The following is a 16421-nucleotide window of genomic DNA, read 5'->3' on the forward strand; positions in this document are numbered from 1 at the left end:
TTGAACACGTAATGGATCTTGAAGTACTATTTCCGCATCCCCCTGACCAAATCCTCCGACATTAGGATTACTTGTTAATGGGCTGATCAAGTTTGATAGATTCACCTTCTGAAACAAGAAGTTCTGGTCCTGGAGGTATAATATCAATCACTTCACGCTCATCTAATGCATCTACTATAGTGATTTCGTATCCCCCTTTTTCTTTTCGTATGATTTTTTTGACTATACCTGCTGCTGTAGCATTATAAACATTATTATTACTCTTGCTCCCGTCAAGATAAATCTGGCCCCTTCCCCTGTTCCCGCCTACATATATAGGATATTTTAAGAAATGAATATCTCTTTTACTAGCGGGATCCGGGGAAAGAATAGGAAACGTGATTTCATTATATTTCTGACCAGGAACAGGGCCTACTACAAGAATATTTTTTTTTGTAGGGCGATAGTTTTGAAAAGACAGATTGCCTATCTTCTCTTTAATCTCAGGCGAAATACGATCGGGGGGTGCCAATTCAAAACCTTCCGGTAAAATAAGAACAGCCCCCACATTCAAAGTTCCCTTTATACCATTAGCTAGAACTTGTTTCACTTGCATATCATAAGGAATTCGAAACAACTGCTTCAAATACAGTATCAGGAAGTACCGCTTGTGGAACCTCAATATCCACGGGCTTATTAGCTAAATGGCAATTGGCACAGACAATACGACCGGTTGCTTCTCGGGGATTTTCATAACCCTGCCTGTGCAAAAATTGGATATGCATTTGAAAAGGGTGCTCGAATTTATTATATATATCATGACCGATATAGAAATGGATCGGGTAATCCCTTCCTTTATACAAGAAAAAGCATTTCTAGTTTGCATGGTCTAATCATTGATCCTGAAAATTTCTACAATAAGATTAGGTAGGTCACTCGCATAGTTCCCTATCCAAGGTGGGAACCCCTTTTTTATTTAACTTTTTTTTAAAGGAGGGGAAAAATGAAAATTATCTTTTTTAGATAAAAACTTGAAATTCATTGAAGTAAATCGGTTTTTCTGTCAATCATTCATTGAATGATAAATCACTACAAGTGATGGAGATATGCGATTTAAATAACGAAAATCCAATATTTTAAAATTGTATCTAAAATGACTGGAAAAGTGGACACAAGACCGGATATAATTTGATCATTTTGAGCAAATCCAAAATCTTTATAAACGAAGCCAAAAAGTAGTTCCCACCCATGGGTTGAATGGAATCCTATACATAAATCAGTTAATAAAAGAATAGAAAAAGCTTTTATTGTGTCACTTAAATTATATATATAATTTCTCGAACCAAAGAGTTAATAAGAACAAGTTCTTGATTACCAAGAATAGAATAACCCGCTTAGAATAAAAGAAACAAATTATATTTGTGGAGAAGTGCAAAAATCGTATTCATACGATCTTCATTGGTGTGTTTTGATTAATTGGATTGTTTCTTTATAAATTCCAGTACGAAGGTTTTGTATATATGTTTTCGGACATTCCTTTAACATGTCATCTAAGAAAAACAGTTCCTCTAATTCTATGAATTTGTTTAGAATACTCTTTTCTTTAATATCATTCAGAAAATTTCGGATTGACTAGTATTCCACCAATTAATAAACCAAGATTCCAGACTTTTCTTAAATGTGAAAGAGATACACCAGGGCAAAAAGACTATAGATGTAAGATATAGAAGGGGAATGCTTTTTTTTTTTTTCATTTTTCGTCTTTAATGAACTTAACTTCATCTCTTTCGTCAACTCTATATGATAATAACTTTTCTATCAAGTATAAGCTTCATTACAAGTTATACGAGCTTCTAGATAAATTTAGATTGTATTTTATCATTTTTTTTTTACTTAAACTTCGGAAGTTAGCCTTTGCCTTCTTTAATTGAGAAAAAAGAATACATAAATCGAATAAGAAATCGAAAGAATTCACAGTCAATTCCAATCCAATGAAGAAAAAAATATTGTTTCGAAAGGATATTAATTGCTAAGATTCGAAGAAAAAAGGATTCTTTTTAGAAATACACCAAGGAGCACTTCGAGTTATGTCTATAATATTCAAATTTCGAAATCAAAAAATGTCCCATCTATAAAAATAAAAATTGAAATATTTTGCAAAAAACAGTTTTTTTTCAAAATATTTCAATCGGAACACTAAATAAATAGGACAATTCTGAAACTTTTTGTGCAATTTTATTTCTAGTTAAGTCCAATTTTCATCAATAAAGAAGCGGTACACCTAAAAAAAAAGATAATTCGCCAGCTCTATTTGCAATTTCTAGTGGAGTCAAATTATCTTCAATACGAGTCAAGGGAATAAACCCCTGTTCTATTGTTTCCATATAAACGAGACTCTCATAAGTAAGAGTACGAGTCAAAATACTTCGTTCTTGAACTCCTGTTATTATTCTGATAGATTTAATCTCGTTCATAGGTATTTTGAGAATAATACGACGATTTGTTCATAGGTATTTTGAGAATAATACGACGATTTTTTCCAGGAAATCCCCAACGAAGAAAACATACTTCTTCTTTATTTTTTTTATCGAAGATATCAAAACCACCGCCAATATCCCACAAAATAATCCACCACAAATAAAAACTAATAAAGAGACCCCCAATTCCATAAAAAGCCATCGCGGCCCCTTGTGGAATAAATGGAAAATTACTAATTTCCTGAGAAAAAAGGAAAAGACCCATACCGAGATAACTGGAAATTGCAACCAACAATAACCCCAATGAACCTAAAAAAATGATAAAGGCTGAAAAGATATTGCTTATTTTTCGAGACTCTGTTATAGAATAGATCAGTACTTCTTTTGATCTTTTTTTTTAAAATATTCATTACCCCCTCTTTTTCTTTTTAAGAATAATAATTGTGGAATAAAAAACCCCAGAATTTTACTTGTTTCTAAAGTAATTTTCATCAACTGGCGCTACTGAAATGTAAACCTTTAGGGGGAATTCATCCAATTGCTTCCAGCTCTAAAAAAAAGATCTATAATATTTTTCCCTACTTACCGCCGTATCTAAAAAATCTTGTTTTTTTGAACATAAAGAAATAAAGAAGCCATTGCAATTGCCGGAAATACTAGACCCACTAAAGGAACAAAAATGGAAGGAAAGTTTATCATAAATAAGGGTACCTCGATTTACTATTTGTACTATATCTATTTTTATTTTTGTCGATTTTTATTCTTATTTTTATTAAAAAAGACAGTCTATAATCACTAGAATTCCTATATCTTTATACTTAGTATATAGGAATTCTAGTGATTATAGCTAAGCCGATATATATCAGAATATACCCTTTTATGATTCTTAGTATTTTTTTATTATTCTTTTATTTTATTACTTTGATCCTGTATGTTTTGATTTTGTATTTCAATTCCATAATTTCTTTCCTTTTTAGTCAAAGAAAAGAAATTATGGAATTGCAATAACTCAGTTACAACTCCCTTTAAAAGATTACGCGGTACGATTGAATCAATTAAACCCTTATTGAATAAAGATTCAGCTACTTGTGAATCTTCGGGCACTGTCTTATTCAATGTTTGTTCAATTACTCTTTTACCAGCAAATGCAATATAAGCGTTTGGTTCGCCAATAATGATATCCCCCAACATGCCAAAACTAGCTGTCACCCCACCCGTAGTAGGAGATGTAAGTATCGATACATAGAATAATTTTTGAATTGTTTGATAATAATATAAAGCAGAAGAAATTTTAGCCATTTGCATCAAGCTCAAACTTCCTTCTTGCATACGCGCTCCTCCGGACGAACATACGAGAATAAGAGGTAAAAGTTGATTAGTAGCATATTCTACCAAACGGGTGATTTTCTCACCTACTACGGATCCCATGCTACCTCCCATAAACTTAAAATCCATAATACCAATTGCTACAGGAATACCATTTACTTGACCTGTCCCTGTTTGAACAGCCTCAGTTAATCCTGTTTTTCTTTGATAAGAATCAATACGATCTTTATAAGGTTCTTCTTCTGAATGAAATTCAATGAGATCCAGAGAAACCATGTCTTCATCCATAGGATTCCAAGTACCCGAATCAATCGAAAATTCGATTCTATCTGAACTGTCCATTTTCAAATGATATCCACAGTATTCACAAATATTCCTTTTTGATTTCCAAAATTTTTTATAATTTAATTCATAACAATTTTCGCATTCAATCCACAAATGCGTCAATTGTTCACTTTCATGGAGATTCATATAATTTTCTACTAGAGTGGAATCACTATCATTTGTATCATTCGTACTAGTTATTAAACTAAAACTAGAATTCTCACTTTCACTACAATTTCTGACCTTACCTAAAAAGTAACTATAAAAATAACTGTCATTATATTCGACTATATTACCAAAAATGCAACTATCAACACAGATTTGAGAATGAAAATAACTATCAATGCAACTATTAATATAATTGTTCCAACTAAAAGGAGTATCATACATGGAATGATCGTAATCACTCTTAATAACAGTATTCAGATAGCTAGAAAAAACCCTTAGAAAAGAATGATTGTTGTTAATCTCCAAAGTTTTATTTTCAATATCTAAATATATGGAATAACTGTTCTTCTTATTATCCCTAACTAAAAAAGTTTTATCAGATAGGAAATCCTGTATGTTATCGACACCTACTAAATAATCAAAAGAATTATAACTAGAATTATCACGATCATCCCACCTCTGAATTTTTTTATCTATATCAGTTAAAATTTTGGGTTCTTCGCTTAGACTGGTATTCTCAATAGGACCAAGACTCTCCATTGATTTACTTAATTCACACCTGTATTCGAACTTCCTATTAAGTAACTTAGAATTGAACCACCATTTTTCCATAGAGTTTTTTCCTGTATTTCCATAAAAAAAAATGTATAGTCATTGGATGAAAAATCAAATAATAGAAATATTCCATTTTGAATATTCTATCTCATTTATTTACTATCAAAAAAAAGTATATAAATCAAATAACTAGAATTAATAACTGAAAAAAATAAAGAGCGAGTCAATATTAAAAAGAAATAACAATAAAATAAGAAGAAATATGAAATAAAAAAATCACCTCATAGGGGGGAATCTATTTAAAAGTCCAATTACTATATTTAGTTACTCTTTTTTTTCCTATATTCTCTCTTTTATCTCTATACAATTTTTCATTTTTTTTGAAGATTTATGAAAATTTCATGAATTGTCTGACTATATAAAATTGCATTCTATGATTCTATATAAACAACAAGAAATAAAAAAATGAAGTATGAATATAACAAGAGAGCGGGGAGTTTTGTAAATCTATATACAAATAATCTACACCCCCTTTTTGATTTCATTAATTGAATTTCGTTTGTTGATTCGAGCTAAGTTCTATAAAAACACCTGCCTTTTTTGAAATATGCTGAACAGTTCCTGTAGGTTAAGCGCCCCTTGTCAAGGAAATGAAAGAATAACAGGAATATTGAAATAGGTTTAATTCTTTATAGGATCCACTTTCTGAAGATATCTTCCCTCTCTTTGGGGTCGAACATCCCTTAGCAACAATTCGATAAACAGCTCTTTGGGATAGATATAGATACCCCCCCCTCCAAACGTACAGGAAATTTTTATCCCCGTACGGCTCGAGAATATCAAAAATTCTATGTATTTCGAAAATTATGATGTAAAATAGAGCAATAAAATCATCAAATCAATTAAACAATGACTGAAGTATTTTTCTTTCGTATTTTCTTTCTGAAAAAAAAAAACTCTTCCTATTTGTACCTCCATAACACTCAATTTGAAAAATTCTCAAAAAACTAAAAAGAAAACCAAGCAGCAGCTATTTCATTTATTGAGTGGTCTCTACTCCTCTTTCTTGCCCGTATTTCGTTTCTTTATCATTCATTTCTTTTTTCTAAAATTTTTGATAATAGAATTGATGATACAATTTGAAAATGGTATTTCCTTAATTCCCTGATTTTTTAGCTTTTCTTTGAATCTTTGGGTTTAGACATTACTCCGGGAATCTTCAATTTTTTAAAAAAATGGGAGCAACATACCTGTTTTTCTCTGAAAGAATCATAAAAAAAGTTAATTCCTGCGGATAAACTTTTTGATAAAAAAGCAATTTTACAAATTTCAACCATTTTTTTTGAACCTGGCTGAAATAAGATCCTTTCTATTTTTATAAAATAAACAGACTTATTAACTTTTTAGAATTTATTAAATTTTAGATACTTGCTCCCGAGAAATGAATAAATTCGAGTTCCATCATGTACTATTTACATCATTAATCCCTTTCCTGTCCCAAAAACAAAAAAAGGGGTCTAGTGGAACAGAACAAATGATGTCAAGTCAAGATCATGTTCGTTTGTAAAATACTAGAAAAAATGGCGGATATCAAAATCCACCCCTAATTTAATCATGTCTTTCAAGCCGCACGTTGCTTTTTACCACATCGTTTCAAACGAAGTTTTACTCTAACATTCCCTTAGCTTAGATCCAGTATGTAATTATCGAATCGTGAATAGTGATTGATTCATTCGCTACATAAGAATCTATCCTTTTTTTTACGTTTCGGTTTTTCTTATATATAATGAAAACCTTTTTAAAAGTAAAGACATAAATGAAAATGAACTTGATATTCTAGCAATATATTTTCTACTCTATTCTATTTTTATAATTTGTAAAGTAGAAAAATGATAATTTTTTTTTTCAAAAAAAGGAGGGTCCCTTTTAATTATGCGATACAATCTGTATTCAAATATGATATACATCCTAAATAGATATGCTCTGGGACGGAAGGATTCGAACCTCCGAATAGCGGGACCAAAACCCGTTGCCTTACCGCTTGGCCACGCCCCATTTTCCATTTTACATTAATAAAGACTATTATTGATATTGGTTGTTCGTCAATTCCAGTTCAAAAATTTCTATAAAAAAAAAATTTTGCGACTAGTATTTTATATGCGTATCTACATATCTATCTATATCTATAAATGGATATAGATAGATAGGATAAAACTAAATTGATTGATCATTACATACAATTCAATTAAGATATTATATAGAAGGAAGTATGATTTCTTCAATTTTTTTGATTTCAGAATAAAAAATATTTTGAAACTGGAAAAGTTCAAATAAAAGAAGGATTCTCGAGATTCTTATCTTATTTGATTCATTTTTTTACTTTTATTCATAACTCTTTATTTTCCTTTTTATTGTATTATGTATATAATGCAATAAAATTGAAAATTAGAATGAAAAAAAAAAAACAAAAATAACTTTTATTTTTTTTAAAGAACAAAATGTTTGTTATGCTTAATATCTTTAGTTGGATCTGTATTTGTATTCACTCCGTCCTTTATTCCAGTAGTTTTTTTTTGGAGAAATTGCCCGAAGCCTACGCTTTCTTGAATCCAATTGTGGATATTATGCCAGTAATACCCGTACTATTTTTTCTTTTAGCTTTTGTTTGGCAAGCTGCTGTAAGTTTTCGATGATATTTTTAATTTGAATAATGTCGTAAAAAAATTCAGAATTTTTCAGAAAACTAAAACTCGAACATTTTAACAATTTATAAGATCAGATAAGTCTTACAGTGTGACTTCTGGATTCCAATATTGAAATTTTTCAATATATAGGAAAAAAAGGGACCTTCTCATCATTTACGTTTTTTGAATTGAAAAAACCTAATCCGATTATTCGATTGGAACCCCTCACCAATCGAATACCTAGATTACAGAAAAAAAGGATTTTTGGTCAAAAGAATTATTGATAATTTGTAATAAAATAATCTACTCTTACTATCAATTCATTTTCGAAACTCATATATATATATCTCCTCATATCCTAAAAAAACTTCATTTTTTAGAAACTTAGTATCTTAGTATTAAAAGAAACAAAATATGTTGTAATATAAGAGAATCTATTCTCTTTCTTTGTCGTTTTTTAATTATCTTGGAGATTTCATAATGCTTACTCTAAAACTTTTTGTTTATACGGTAGTGATCTTTTTCGTTTCTCTTTTCATCTTCGGATTCCTATCTAACGATCCAGGACGTAATCCAGGACGTGAAGAATAGAATAAGAAAAAAGTGGATTCTGTGTTTTCTTGCTTGTGCGGAATTTTGAAATATTTTTAGGATTTTCTCTATTTTAACATCTTTAACTAGTAAATAAAAAAAACAAGTTCAAAAAAAAATACCAAATTATCAACGGAAAGAGAGGGATTCGAACCCTCGGTACAAGAATTTGTACAACGGATTAGCAATCCGACGCTATAGTCCACTCAGCCATCTCTCCCCAATTGAAAAAAAAAAGAATTACTTTGTTTATGTTATATCACATAAACAAGAAGAACAAAAAGGGAGCTTAAAAAAAAAAGAGACTTGCTTTTTTTTTATTCTTTTTTATCTTATCTATCTTTTTTTTATTATTCTATATATTTTAGTTTTCTTTTTTTCTTTTTATACAGCCAATGAGCCCGGCCAGTACCTAGTCGGGCTCTTTTTCTTTTATTCCCATGAATATTGAAGAAAAATTCTTTATTTGAATATATTTTATTCGAAAAAAAAATATTTGTAAAAATATTTGTAATTAAAAAAAAAATAAGAGATACGGATAGATTCCTATGAGATAAAACCAAAATAAGATAATATAAAAATGTTCTCTTTTCTTACTCCCTCTCTTTTTTCTGGTAACGTAAATTGTATATATATATAACCTTCAGCAAAATAAAAAAATGAAAATTATCCCGTTTTTCAAATTTCATTAGAAGATTCTCTAATGAAACATGTCAATACTCGACTTATTAGAATATTATGCCTCCCATTTCTTTATTTTGTCTGATTGCTTTGTTCAACAAAAGATACAATAATGATATTGTAGCGGGTATAGTTTAGTGGTAAAAGTGCGATTCGTTTCAAGGACCCCCCAAAAGTTAAGGGATCCCCCATTTGATTCATATGCCGATCAAAAACTTTATTTTTTACTTAAAGGGACTCCTTTATACCCCTCGATGAATTATTTGCGGTATAATATACATTATTGTAATTTGTATACAAGAAGAATCAAATCGAATTTGACAAATTGAGTTTTAAAATTATGAAACATAAGTTTTTGGAATTGGATCTATAATCCGAATTTTTTGAGTATTACTAAAGGATCTATGGAGAGAAATATACAAAGTTTCTTTCTAATCGTAACTAAATCTTCCATTTTTTTGCATAGTAAAAATTGAAGCAAAATAGCTATTAAACGATTCTTTTAGTTTACTAGAGACATCGACATTTTTTTAGCTCGACGGAAATTTTCTTCTTTTCCTAAAGATTTTCTGAAATAGAAATAGAGAACGAAGTAACTAGAAAAAAAACATAGATTGTTAGAATATTGCTCTTCTAGAGGGATCATCTAAAAAGCAAGATATTTGAAACCTATTCATACAAAAAGGCTGACATAGATGTTATGGGTCAATTTTTTTTATTGTCCATCTCTTCATTCCGTAAAGGAGCCGAATGAAACAAAAGTTTCACGTTCAGTTTTGAATTAGAGACGTTAAATCAAAATGATGAATCAACGTCGACTATAACCCTTAGCCTTCCAAGCTAACGATGCGGGTTCGATTCCCGCTACCCGCTTCTATTTTATTCTATTTAAATCTATCTTTTTTCTTCGAGAATGAATCTAGAATTCTTAAAGAATTTGTCAATTCTTCATTTTCATTTCTTAATTTAGTTTTAGTTATATATATTCAATTATATTCAATTGATTTTTCTTTTTTATTTTTTTTTTCTTTTATTCTAAATATTTGATTTATTTTATTTTTATAATTTCTAGAATTCTTTATATTTGTTTGATTCTTTAATCTTTTTAATAAGGTTTAGTTAAAAAGGTTAAAGAATCAAATATAAAATAGAAGCGTCCATTGTCTAATGGATAGGACAGAGGTCTTCTAAACCTTAGGTATAGGTTCAAATCCTATTGGACGCAAGTTGTTTGCATATCTAATTTCAACCTTGTCCTTCTATTTTTTTTGATTTATTACATTTTGATTCGAATTCATTATATATAATATTCAAATGAAATAAAAACATATTAAAAGATACTAATTATAAAAATTGGAAAATTGAATTACAAAATTATTTAATGATTCATCAATTTTTTTCTACTTGTTCCTGGAATAAAAAGAGTTCCATCTGTTCTTTAATAGCGTCCTTTAAAAGGGCTTCTGCTTCCCCAGTGAATGTCTTGGTAGAAGATATGATTTCTTTGAATTGAGGTTTATTCGTCTTTAAGTAAGCACGTAACTCAACAAGAAATTTCCTTACCTGTCCAATTTCTAATGAATCAAGATAACCATTCGTTCCGGTATAAATAGTTACTATCTGTTCTTCCACAGTAAGAGGAGCTGATTGGGATTGTTTAAGCAACTCGCGCAATCGTTGACCTCTTGCTAATTGATTTTGAGTAGCTTTATCTAGATCAGAAGCGAATTGTGCAAAAGCTTCTAATTCTGCGAATTGTGCTAATTCCAATTTTAATTTACCAGCTACTTGTTTCATGGCTTTGATTTGAGCCGCCGATCCAACTCTGGAAACTGAAATACCAACATTAATAGCGGGTCTTATTCCAGCATTGAATAGATCGGCCGATAAGAATATTTGGCCATCTGTAATGGAAATTACATTCGTAGGAATATAAGCTGAAACATCTCCCGATTGAGTTTCAACTATTGGTAAAGCAGTCATACTTCCTTCGCCTAACTGAGAACTTAATTTAGCGGCTCTTTCCAAAAGACGCGAATGTAAATAAAAAACATCCCCTGGATAAGCTTCGCGACCTGGTGGTCTTCGTAATAGAAGAGACATTTGCCGATAAGCCTGTGCTTGTTTGGAGAGATCGTCATAAATGATTAAAGTGTGACGTTCACGGTACATAAAATATTCAGCCAGAGCTGCTCCTGTATAAGGCGCGAGGTATTGTAATGTAGCTGGAGAATCCGCTGTTTCAGCTACTACAATAGTGTATTCCATTGCTCCTCTTTCTTGTAAGGTAGTCACCACTTGAGCCACAGAAGATGCTTTTTGACCAACAGCTACATAAACACATATTACATTTTGTCCCTGTTGATTGAGAATTGTATCTGTGGCTACTGCTGTTTTACCTGTTTGTCTATCTCCAATAATTAATTCTCGCTGGCCCCGTCCTATGGGGATCATCGAATCAATAGCAATAAGTCCTGTTTGGAGAGGCTCATATACCGAACGTCTTGAAATAATACCGGGAGCGGGAGATTCTATTAATCGAGATTCCGAAGCTGAAATTTCTCCTCGACCGTCAATTGGTTTAGCCAGGGCATTTATAACACGACTCAAATAAGCTTCACTTACAGGTATCTGAGCAATTCTTCCTGTTGCTTTTACTGAACTTCCCTCTTGTATCAGCAAACCATCACCCATTAATACAACACCAACATTTTTTGATTCCAAATTCAAAGCAATGCCTATAGTACCTTCTTCAAATTCCACCAATTCACCCGCCATTACTTCATCAAGACCATAAATACGAGCAATACCATCGCCTACTTGAAGTACGGTACCAGTATTTACAATTTTTACTTCTGTATTATATTGCTCAATGCGTTCACGGATAATTTTACTAATTTCATCTGCACGAATGGTTACCATGAAAATATCTTAAATTTATTTTTTATAAGAAAAAAATGATGCCTATACTCTATTGTATAATAGAAAGCCTAATCAGTTATTTTTTTATTTCATCATCCCAAACATGCCAATATTAGCACTAACAGTACGTAAATGTAACTCGTTGTTCAAGCAACTATTTAGAGTTCCTAGAGCTCCCTGTAAGGCTTGTTGTAAAACCCGCTGTCGAACTTGATTAATAACTCTTTGTTGTTCAAAATCAATAGCTTCGTTTTTGTAATTTTCTAATTGTTCCAAAGTCGTATAAATTGAATTAATTAAATTCAATTTTTCTCGTTTGATCTCAGAATAGCCATTCACCCGAAACAGATCTGCTTCTGTTTCAACTTTCCTTAAGCGGGCCTGGGCTTTTTCGAGCTGTTCAATGGCGTTTTCCTGTAATTCTTCTGAGTTTCGAATAGTTCTCCAGATTTTCTGTTTTCGATTATCTAATAAATCACGTAATGAAAGTAGACTCTCTTTCCATCCATTTCAAAATGTCTATGATCTCTTCCCGAACCAAACATGAATCTTTCGATTCATTTGGCTCTCACACTCAATTACTTATCGGAAATTTACCAATTTTTTATGTAATGAGCCTATCCTCTCTTCTCTATTCAAAGTGAAAACAATTACCAATATAAGACTAGAATATTCGGAGGACTCTTTTGACCAAACAAATATATGTCAACAAAGTTGTTTTTTTATTCAAATCCAAAGACTTCTTTTGAATTTATACATAGGTCATCCATCGATTACGCATCGTACAAAGGGGAGGTTTAAATTCACCCGTTTTTTATTTCTCGCCATAAATAGGATTCAAGCCATTTTTTTTATCGACATGAGTGTTTTATATCGAAAAAAAATCGAATAATTTTTTTGAAACCGTTTCCTTTCTGTATTAATATAGCGGTAGAAAGAGTACTACACTGCGTATAGACTTCAAACTCTTTTTAACCATGGTAATAGTCCAAAATTTTTGGTAAATAGAGAATCAAAGTGGATTACCAATAAAGCGCGAAATGCTATGGTTCTTTAAGATTTTTCTTAATTTATTCAAAAAAGAAAATGAATTCAGAAGTAATTCGCGGGATTCTGCACATTTTCTTAATTCTAACTAAACTAAAAAGTGCAGTTTGGTTAAATCCAATTTATTCTTTGAAATAAACAACTCGCACACACTCCCTTTCCAAAAAAAACCAGTAGACCTAACACTACACTAAGATTTATTGGATTTGTTGCTAAAATATCGGTATTAAACACGAAACTTCCGGCGGATGGCCAGGAGCCCAAACAAAGGAAAGAATCGGTTATATTTTTCATATGATCTCATCTCCTCTTATGAATAGACTAATTATCTTTCTAATATTCCTATTAGATAGATAATATAATAATCTAATTGGAATATATAATTATAGAATTTGATATAATTTGGATTGGTCAATCAATTGGAAGATTCCCTAAAAGAATGATACTTCTTAGAATTAGATACCAGTTCTTTTATCAATTGCAAAATCTATCTAGTTTGAACACTTTCAAAAAATTATCTTAAAAGAAATAAAATAAAAGAGGGGTTCATTGGACTAAACAAAAAGAAGAAAGAGGGTGAATAAGTATGTGAATACCTTTCAATTAGTCCTTCTCCTGTGTTCTTATCCGAACAGATAAAGAATTGTAGGAGTGAATTATTAATATAATTCGAAAAAGGAAGTCCACATATGTATTTTTATCTTTTTAGGATTAAACAAAAGGATTAGCAAATAAAAGTGCTAATGCTACAACCAGCCCGTAAATTGTTAAAGCTTCCATAAAAGCCAGACTAAGTAATAAAGTACCCCGTATTTTTCCCTCTGCCTCTGGTTGTCGTGCAATCCCCTCTACAGCTTGCCCTGCGGCAGTGCCTTGACCAACCCCAGGTCCAATAGAAGCAAGCCCTACGGCCAATCCAGCAGCAATAACAGAAGCGGCAGAAATAATTGGATTCATGAGAATTTCCTCGTAACCTACATATAAAAGAAAGAAATAGTTAATGATATAATCGACTAATAAATTCTGACTTCATTTTTCAATTACCAAGACTTTTTCAGTTAAAGTAATTAATAAAAATAAGAATTAAAAATTGAAAATAATAGTTATTAAACGAATTACTTCGAGATTTCTTTTTTCGTCTCGAACTACATAGTTTTGGGGGTGAATCTGTATAATCTTTGTTCTTCTCTTACCTTAATTTTGGAATCATTCTTTGAATTCTTCGTTTTTTTATACAATTTCTTTAGTTTTTTAATTTTCAATTCACAATTAGAGCTGAAACGCAAGGACTTTGCTTTTCTATCCCTATAGAAATTGACAGTAATAGCGAGGCCTTTTTTATATAGAAAAGATTAGTTATTTCAGATATATGGTTAGTTCATATAAAACTAGTTCATCTATAATATCATATCACATATACATAGGTTTCTTCTATGCTGTAAACTAATTTTCTTTGTGTTTTAGATTCAATCGAAATTGAAATTCATTCTTTGAAACCTAAAAAACCTTGACTGATCCCCTCACTTCTATTTTTTTTATCATGTTTTTTTTTAAGCTCCCCTTCCCTCTTTTCTTATTCTCTTATCCCATATGGATACAATCAATCTAAATAAATTCATTCGATTTCATTAATGTTTCAAAGAAATATAGGAAATTGGGTGATCTAAATGTTTTTAATTATCTTTTGATCAATTGTTGAATTAAATGTGAATCAAACGAGAATCTACTAACATTCTATATAGTATCTTTTTATCACACATTGTAAACGTAAATATCATACAGAATTCTAATTCTAGCTATTCATTTTTTTTGAATATCCAAACTAATATATACTAATCGAATAGATCTATCTATATCTATCTATATATCTATAGATAGATGTTTATTTTGTAGATTCTATTGAGCCACAATATATGTGTGGCAAGCTAAACAAAAAAGACTATTTTTGAGAAAACTAGTCAATGATGGCCTTCAATGGATTCACCTATATAAGCCGCAGCTAATGTAGCAAAAATGAGAGCTTGAATACCGCTTGTGAATAATCCAAGGAACATGACAGGTATAGGAACTACTAAAGGTACTAAAGAAACAAGAACAACAACTACTAATTCATCAGCTAATATATTTCCGAAAAGTCGAAAACTAAGGGATAAGGGTTTTGTGAAATCTTCTAATATGTTAATCGGTAAAAGGATTGGAGTTGGTTGGATGTATTTACTAAAATAAGCTAATCCTTTTTTTGAAAGACCCGCATAGAAATATGCAACTGATGTAAGTAAAGCTAATGCAACGGTAGTATTTATATCATTTGTGGGTGCAGCTAACTCCCCATGAGGTAATTGGATGATTTTCCAAGGTAAAAGAGCCCCTGACCAATTAGAAACAAAAATAAATAGAAACAAAGTTCCAATAAAAGGAACCCACGGACCATATTCTTCTCCAATCTGAGTTTTGCTCACGTCTCGAATGAATTCAAGAACATATTCAAATAAATTCTGACCGAAAGTGGGAATGGTTTGCAGATTTCGAATAACTAGAATGGCTGAAACCAATAAGATAGCAATTACAACCCAAGAAGTAATAAGTACTTGGGCATGTACTAGGAAACCCCCTATTTGCCAATAGAAATGTTGACCTACTTCCACAGCAGATATATCGTATAATCTTTTTAATGTGTTGATAGAGCATAATAAAACATTCATATTGTCCTGTCCTCTAAAAAAAGAAGTTGAAAAAAGGGAATTATTTTTATTCAAACATCTCCTTTCCCTTTTGATTTGTCTACTTTCATTTTTGATTTTGAATACCGATACTAATTACATAAAATTTTTGTTTGTTTTCTATTTTCATTTTTGTGCAATTTCTTACTAGTATAGTAAGCGATTCCATAAATCTATGAACCCCTCGAAGCAAATTCAAGAATTTTTTATCTTATTATTAATCAAGAATTTCGTATATATCTAGACCGACCCTCACAAATTGCAAAAACTAATTTGTTAAGAATTAATCGAATTGAGGCTATAGCATCATCATTAGCTGGAATTGAAATATCAGCGAGGTCCGGGTCACTATTTGTATCAATTAAACAAATTGTTGGAATTTCCAAAGTTATACATTCTCGAAGAGCCGTATATTCTTCTTGTTGATCGACGATTATTACAATATCTGGTAAGCCCTTCATATATTTAATGCCGCCAAGATATGTTTCCAATTGAGCTAATTGTCTCTTCAATATAGCGGCATCTTTTTTTGGAAAACTATGAAATCTCCCCGTCTTTTGTTGCATTCTCAAGTCCCTGAACTTTTGAAGTCGTGTTTTTGTAGTATACCAATTCGTTAACATACCGCCGAGCCATTTTTTATTAACATAATGACACCGAGCTCTTATTGCAGCCCGCGCTACTGAATCAGCTGCTTTTTTTTTTGTACCAACAATTAAGAATTGTTTTCCCCCACTTGCTGCATCAAAAACTAAATCACAAGATTCTGATAAAAACCGAGCAGTTCTAATAAGATTTGTAATATGAATACCCTTACGCTTTGCAGAAATATAAGGTGACATTTTAGGATTCCATTTTCTAGTACCGTGGCCAAAATGAACACCAGCTTCCATCATCTCTTCCAAAATTATGTTCCAATATCTTTTTGTCATTTATAATTATCCCCA

General features: G+C 31.0%; 1 non-coding gene across 1 annotated transcript; it reads left to right on the forward strand.

Annotated features, from left to right (window-relative positions):
• Nucleotides 1-9938: 9938 nt before the first annotated feature.
• Nucleotides 9939-10010, forward strand: TRNAR-UCU (transfer RNA arginine (anticodon UCU)). The gene has a single exon. It is a non-coding gene; the product is annotated as a tRNA-Arg (tRNA).
• Nucleotides 10011-16421: the final 6411 nt, after the last annotated feature.

The sequence above is a fragment of the Vigna unguiculata genome, unplaced genomic scaffold (genome assembly GCF_037176805.1).
Source record: "Vigna unguiculata cultivar grain cowpea cultivar isolate G323 ecotype 2 unplaced genomic scaffold, ASM3717680v1 ptg000466l, whole genome shotgun sequence".
In the NCBI taxonomy this organism is placed as follows: Eukaryota; Viridiplantae; Streptophyta; class Magnoliopsida; order Fabales; family Fabaceae; genus Vigna; species Vigna unguiculata.